This window comes from Mus pahari, chromosome 12, assembly GCF_900095145.1.
Source record: "Mus pahari chromosome 12, PAHARI_EIJ_v1.1, whole genome shotgun sequence".
In the NCBI taxonomy this organism is placed as follows: Eukaryota; Metazoa; Chordata; class Mammalia; order Rodentia; family Muridae; genus Mus; species Mus pahari.
In genome coordinates, this window is record NC_034601.1 from 4905670 (window position 1) to 4913691 (window position 8022).

The window sequence follows — 8022 nt, forward strand, 5'->3', positions numbered from 1 at the left end:
CCCCCCCCCCCCCCCCCGAGTGCTGGGATTAAAGGTGTGCGCCACCACGCCCGGCTTTAAAGACTCTTACTACAGCTGGTAATGGTTGTGCATACCTTTAAACCTTTAAACCCAACACTCTGGAGGCAGAGGCGGGAAGATCTCTGAGTTTGAGGCCAGCCTGGTCTAGAGTGAGTTCCAGGACAGTCAGGGCTACATGCTTCACCAAATCCAGTATCCTTATTATGTTAACAAGATCTTCATATAAATAAAATAGTTAACTGAATGTTTGCCTGGAAAATACTAATATTTCACATACCAGTTCCATTCCACAGTTCTTTGTTTTTCTAAATTTTATGTTATTTTTATTATTATTTTGGGTTTGTTCAAGACAGGGTTTCTCTGTGTAGTCTTGGCTGTCATGACTCTGTAGACCAGGCTGGCCTAGAACTCAGAGATCTGCCTCTGCCTCTGCCTCTGCCTCTGCCTCTGCCTCTGCCTCTGCCAATGACTCTGCCTCTGATGGGATTAAATGCATGTAGCCACTATCACCTGACTTATTTTTAATTTTTAAAAAGTAATTTATTTTTATTTAATGAGCATTGCTTGGTATTTTGCCTGCATATATGTCTGTGTGAATGTGTCAGATCCCCTGGAACTGGAGTTACAGACAGTTGTGAGCTGCCATGCAGGTCCTGGGAATTGAACCTGGGTCCTCTGGAAGAGCAGTCAGTGCTCCTAATCTCTGAGCCATCTCTCATTCTCCTATTTTGAATCTTCGATTATTTTAACTTCTGTGTGTACGCATGCGTCAGTGTTTCTGCTTATGTACATGAATACAGGTGTTCTTAGAAGCTGGAAGAGGGCATCAGATGCCCAGAAGCTAAGCGTGCACTGAGCTTCTCGACCTGGGTGGTGAGAACTGAACCTGACCTCTGCAGGAACAACATTTGTCCTCGCTACATAGCCTGGGCTGATTTCCATCCTTTATTCAGATGCTCCCTACTTTACAATGGAGGCCTCCAGAAAACCCCCTTATAAGCTAGTAATATTATTAGCTACAAAGACACAGAACGCAGAGCGCCTTAGTTAGTGCCTATGGTCTATCTTCACTATTCTGGGAACACTCCCATTAGCCTACAGTAGAGCAGAACAAAACCACCTGAGTAGCATGCAGGTGGCCTTGGGCCCAACCAGTCCTGCAGAATCAACTTACTAACTAACTAGCTAACTAACTAAACGTCCTACCTAGTTAGGGTTACTATTGTTACGATGAAACACCAGAACCAAAAGTGAGTTGGGAAGGAATGAGCTTATTTGACTTACACTTCCACATCATTAGTCTATCATTGAAGGGAGTCAGGACAGGAACTTCAGCAGGGGCGGAACCTGAAGGCTGGAGCTGATGCAGGGGCCAGGAAGCCTCTGCATACTGGCTTGCTCAGAACACACCTTCTTACAGATCACCCACAATGTACTGAGCCCTCCTCCATCAATTACTAATTAAGAAAATGTTCTGCAGACTTGCCTACAACAAATTTGTGTCAAGTTGACATAAAACTAGCCAGGACACTGAATGAATGAATGAATGAATGAATGATCCCACAAAGTACTGAATAGCTCAAATGCATACAGAAATGGGAGTTTGGAATCTGCAATCCAAACAGAAGCTGGTCTTAGCCTTAAATAGCTGGAGATTACCGCAAGGACCTTGTAGTGGCTGGAGATAAAGGCAATGGCTGTAAGAGATGCTGGGAATGAGGGAGCTGAGGACTCAGCCCTTGACAGCACACCCACTTGGAAGAACATTTTAGAAGGGAGAGTGGAAAGACTGTAAATGCAAAGGATGAGAAGTAGGGCTATGAAACTGCAAAGAGCTGGGGCCTCCTGATGGTCAGCCACAGAGGAGGGGAGTCACAGGACCCTACTCCACACCGCTCATCTACGTACAAGAGTCTGAGGGAGGGGAGTGCTGGCTGAGTTCACAACTAGGCTCTGAGGGTTCACATAGACAGTCTTAATGAAATGCTGTGTAGGATAAAACCAAACCAAAACTAATAAACGGGAAATTCAGAGAGGAGGACCAGGGGTGGGAAAAGAGAGGATGAGCAGTGACCAAGATACACAGTGCACTTGTATGAAACTGTGAACAGATGTTTACTAGAAAGGAGATAGATGTTTTATAGACATGATGAGACACCACTAGAAAAAAAAATTAAAAAGTGAATTTACCCCCAAACCACTGACAGTTGTGGGGAAAACTGTGGGCTCTTTTATTACCCAACTTCTTCAGAGTAGCATGGGTATCATCAACTATGGAAAAGAGCAGAATCCAGGATTGGGGAGGTGGTGAGATGGCTCAGCAGTCATATGCCGGGTTATTCTTCCAGAGGACCTGGTTAAATTTCCAGCACTCACAATGGCAGCTCACAACAGTTTCTAACTCCAGTTCTAAGAGCCATGCCTTCTTCTAGCCTCCACGGAGACTGACATAAGGTACACAGACATGCATGCTGATAAATGAGCCACATGTATTAAAAAAATTCAGGATTCACTGGACTTTGTGGCACTTCCCCTAACCCCACCCCCTCCTGTTTTTTTTTTTGTTTTGTTTTGTTTTTCTGAGACAGGGTTTCTCTGTATAGCCCTGGCTACCCTGAGATTTACTCTGTAGACCAGGCTGGCCTTGAACTCAGAGATCCACCCACCTCTGCCTCCCACAGGTAAAGACCCAGCACTCAGGAGGCAGAGCAGAACCTCTGTGAGTTCAAGATTAGCCTGGCCTACATAAAGGATTTCAGGTCATCCAGAGCTACATAGAAACAATCTAGGGGGCTGGTGAGATGGCTCAGTGGGAAAGAGCACCCGACTGCTCTTCCGAAGGTCCTGAGTTCAAATCCCAGCAACCACCTGACGCCCTCTTCTGGAGTGTCTGAAGACAGCTACAGTGTACTTACATATAACAAATAAATAAATCTTAAAAAAAAAAGAAAAGAAACAATCTAGGATCAAAGTATGGCTTCTATTAAACATCTGCTGCTTTTGCATAATAACCTTTTTAAAAAAAGGTCAAGGAAGCCGGGCGTGGTGGCGCATGCCTTTAATCCCAGCACTCGGGAGGCAGAGGTAGGCAGATTTCTGAGTTTGAGGCCAGCCTGGTCTACANAGTGAGTTCCAGGACAGCCAGGGCTANACAGAGAAACCCTGTCTCGAAAAACCAAAAATAAATAAATAAATAAATAAATAAATAAATAAATAAATAAATAAATAGAAGTGGGACTGGCAAGATGGCTTAGCAGATAAGAGGGCGTATTTCTCTTATAGAGCACCCACGTCAGAGGGCCTCCAACTTCCTGGGAGTCCAGCACCAGAGTATCTGACACATGTGACCTGTTCATGCCACCCCAGTGCCACACACACACACACACACACACACACACACACACACACGCACGCGCGCACGCGCACACGCACGCACACATGGAAACGCTCTTGAGTTGAGAACAACCTGGTCTGTATAACAAGTTCCAGTCCAGCCAGGGCTCTCAAAATTAAAGATAAAAGAAAAGCGACTGAACAGGCAGACCAAGACCCCCAAACAAAAAGGTGAACTGATCTCAGCTTCAGGATCTAAGCAATGCCCCCCCCCAGTCTCTCAGGCCTTCCCTCCTCCCACTCCTTCCTAGCTCTGTCTCCCACACTATCATTAAGCTGAGCCTTGAAGCCAGGCTAGGAGGGAGGGAAGGAGCAGAGACAGAAGCCTGGAGGCCAGGGAAGGGTAGAGGCCATCAAGGGCTCAGCTCTGCTGCAGTCATGACTAGCATACACAAGACACTGATTCCGTTCCCAGACCCCGACAAACAAACAAAAAGAAAGCAATACAGACAGACAGCCCTAGGAGGCGGTGCTGGCTGCACCTCTGACAACTCCAAGGGCCCCGAGGTCAGTGCGACTCCCATCTTCCCTGGCTGAGTGGGAGTGGATTACTTGACATTATTTACTGCGGTAACAAACTATCAATCACACTTGCAGGGGACTGTCCACCACAGTGGGGAGGCCACTGCAGACTGAGTGTAAGGGAGTCTGGTCTCTTCTCATTCAGACATAAAGCAGATATGAGGTATGAATGGTGGGGATCCTTGGGAAGTTTTCCCTCAGTCACACCTCCATAGGTTCCGTTAGCCTCTCCCCTTCCCAGACACCTAATGGTGCTGTTATTAGACCACTCTGAGAAATCAAAAATACTGCATGCATGCATTCATTCACTCATTCATTCATTCATAGATATGGTCTCCTGTAGCCCATACTGGACTCCAACTCACTACAAAAAACGAGAAAGGCTGTGAACAACTTCTCCTTTTTCTTTTCTTTTCTTTTCTTTTCTTTTCTTTTTTCTTTCTTTCTTTCTTTCTTTTTTTTTTTTTTTTTTTTGAGACAGGATTTCTCTGTATAGTCCTGGCTGCCCTGGAACTCACTCTGTAGACCATGCTGGCCTCGAACTCAGAAATCCTCCCAAGCGCTAGGATTAAAGGCGTGCGCCACCACTGCCCAGCAGCCTGAACTTTTGAAGCTTCTACATCTACATGTGCCACTAGGCCCAGCTTATTTAATGCTAGGAATGGAAGGCAGGGCTTTATGAGTGCTAGGCAACGGAATTTTCCAACTGAATGCCCTCCCACCCCAACCCGCTGATTCCTCTTAGAGAGGGTCTTGCTATACAAGTAGCCTGGGCTAGCCTGGGCTAGCTTTGAATCTACCACCCTCCCGCTCCAGAGCTCCTGAATGCTGTGACCATTGTAGGCCACAGGGCCTGTTCTATAACCCATCCTGCTTGCTTAAGTGAGCTGCACTCCTGCTGGCAGATGCCTGAAATCAGAGGAAGCCATTTCTTTCAGCAAAAGCTCTCCTAGGTTAACAGGGAGGGTCTCTTGCAATTTGGGGGCTGCACTCGTGGGCTCCTGCTAGGGGCTCTGGGTGTCCCTGGAGGAAAGAGATGAACGGAGTATTTGGCTCCCTGTAGTTGATGGGAGAGGATAGGAGAATGTGCCACCCCCACCCCCACCAGAGCTATTCTAGGAAAGTGGCTCTGGCAGCAGGGAGCCGCTTCCACAGGGAGATGGCTCTGAGGGTGTATTAAAAAAAAAAAAAATCCTTTCAATGAGCCCTAAAGCACCCAGTGAGCTAGTTTGACTACATGTGAATCCAAGCTTGGTGTCACAGCCTATGTGAAGGTTTCCTCAGGCTCTGTAGCACGCCTTAGAACAGGATGGGGTATTATCTGTTTCTGGGCCATGACCATGACACAGATCAACCAGCTTGTGCAGTACACAACTCTAATCTCAGCACTCCAGAATCTGATGTGGGATCCTGCAAAGTTCAAGGATAGCCTGGTCTATGTAGCAAATGCCAGGCCAGCAAAGATTACCTGACTAGATTCTGTCTCAGGAAAAAACGAAAAAGAAAGGGAGGAGGGAGGGAGAGTGTGAGAAGGATGGGAGAGGCTGGCAGTGCTCGTCTTAACAAGTGACAGTTGGCTTTGATGCCTGCACCATATAAACAGGATCTAGACCAGCCTGGGCTCTGCCTCAAAAGGAAAGACCAAGAGAGGGTCTCTCTTCTCAAGCTTCCCGACCTCCCTTTGCATATCCCTCCATTTGGAACATCCTGTTACCTGTTTGTGCGGCCCGGCTTATTTCTGGATGTAACCTCAGGTCAAGTTCAACTCTGACACCTGAGTGTACTGGACCAGCTCCTCTCTGTCAAGGATCTGTCTGCTGCAAATGCTTCAGGTTATCCCCGCTCTAGCCCAGTTAATTGCACCGAGAAGGGAAAAACCAGTCCTCTGGGAACTCTCTGGTTCCCGCTTTGGAAACCAATTTAGCTGTAACAGGATTGGTTCAGCCTATCAGCATCCGAGCAGCTTGATAACAGATGCAAGGCACCATGGTAATATTCCCAGGCCTGGCTGGTTGAAGCCTCTTGATAGCCCACCGGCTCCATGCTGGGGCACCTGGGATCCTCTGCTGGCATCTACTCCACAAAGGCTCACTGTGTAGCCCTCCTCGCTTTGTTGGAACTTGCTATATAGATCAGGCTGGCCTTGAACTTGCATCTCTCCTTTGCTTCAGTTTCGCCAGTGCTGCATAAGGAAGTACACAACTGCACCAAGCTTCCACTCTGTGTTTTCTTTTCCTTTAACATTTTATTTTTACTTTTTGTGTGTGTACGAGCATTTCAATTTTTACCTATTAGCATTTTTATTTTATCTGCATGCATTTTACATGCGCCACACATACATGCTGGACAAGAAGAGTGCTGGGTCCCCTGGAACTGTGTGTCCTCTGGAAGAGCAGGGCATGTTCTTAGCCACTGAGATATGAGATAGTTCTCTGGCCTCATAGTTTCCTCCCCCACACTCCTCAACGGACACTAAACTTTTTGTTTTGAGACAGGGTCTTACCAAGTAGCCCTGGCTGGCCTCAAACTTTCATAGCTCTGCCTGCCCCCGCTTCTTGAGCACCACCAGGCCAGCCTTACATTTGTTTCTTTCTGTGTGTGACTGTGGGGTGCTGGCCCAACAGCCCGGGGAAGGTGAATGCTAACCTGTGGACCTTAGGGATTGAACTCAAGTCCCAGGCAGCTGCCCTCATCTTCGGAGCTAGCTCCACACCTCCCCACTGATCCAGGGCCAGGGTGATGGCTCGGGGGTTAAAAAGCACACAATTTCAGTTCCTAGCACCTAAGATGGGCTACTCATAACCAGCTGTAACTCAGGATCTGCAGACACTTGCACACACATGCAGATACTGCCCCCAACACCCACAAATTATTAAAAATAATAAAAGCAAATTCAAAATGTGAAAAGTGACTCCAGCATTTGAGACAGGCATGGTGGTACATGCCTTTAATACCAGCAGGGACCAGGAGATGTCTACACAGTGAGACTCTGTCTCAAAAGAAGGTTCGGTTCCATCCCCTCCTGTAATTTTCTCAGAGATCAAGCTTAAACTAGTCAGTTTTAGGCATTATGGAGCGGTTGGGTTCTCAAGGTAACCAAGGAGTGGCAGATCAGTTATATTTAAAGAAGGGATTTCATTCCACCAGCAAAGGAGAACTAACATTCACCCAGTATGAGCAGAAACAGTGTGAAATCAATTCCCCTGGAGGACGGGGCAACCAGAAAGAAGTCTCAAAGCCCCAAAGAGGAAACTCCCAGGCATACTGGTGCTGACCTTTCATCCCAGGATTTAGGAGGCAGAGACAGGTGAGCTGGAAGCCAGCTTGTGATCTACATAATGAGTTCCAGACTAGCCAAGGCCTGTCTCAAACCAAACCAACCAACTAATCTTACTACCAAAAACTAAAACGAAGCAACAATAGTGACAGAAACAAGTGAAGAGCCTTGGCTGGGGTCTTGGTGTCCCTCTCTGTCTCTCTCTCTCTCTCTCCCTCCTTCTTTCTTACTCTGTATCTGAGGCTAACCTGGAACGCCTGCCCCAGCCTCCTGCGGGCTGAGGCGTCCAGTGTCCACCAGTACACCCAGTACACCCTGCTTGAGATGATTTCTCATCCTGGCACAGGGGTCATGCTAATCTTCTCTGTATCGTTCCCAATTTTAGTGCACGTGCTGCCGAAGCGAGCACGAGATGATTTTTCTTAACTTGTGTTCAGAGTCTAGTCCTGCTTCCCATGGCTCCAAACATTCAGGTGACGTGTGTGTCAGCTCAGACTGGAGAAGACTGACTCCAAGAAGTTACGTAAGCTCCATGAATCACCAAGCTAGGAAGTGGCAGAGCTGAGTCTCTTTGGCTTCTATGCTAATGTTCTTCTTAATGCCAGCAGCTGGAGGGTCCATGCCTGAGAACCTCTTCTGCAAAGTGAATCCTCGGCTAACAATAACGACGGCCGCAATAATAATAATAATAATGGCTGCAGCAGGGCTGATATGTCAGGCATCTCTGACTGGCTGGTGTTTCTTCCCTTTAAACAATATTTTAGTTATTATTATTCTTGTTTGTGTGCATGTGTGTGCCCCAGGCTACT

The 8022-nt window shown here is 47.2% G+C and overlaps 1 non-coding gene across 1 annotated transcript; it reads right to left on the bottom strand.

Moving 5' to 3' along the window:
• Window positions 1–7514: 7514 nt before the first annotated feature.
• Window positions 7515–7622, bottom strand: LOC115065181. Its single transcript, XR_003844970.1, has one exon. It is a non-coding gene; the product is annotated as a U6 spliceosomal RNA (small nuclear RNA).
• Window positions 7623–8022: the final 400 nt, after the last annotated feature.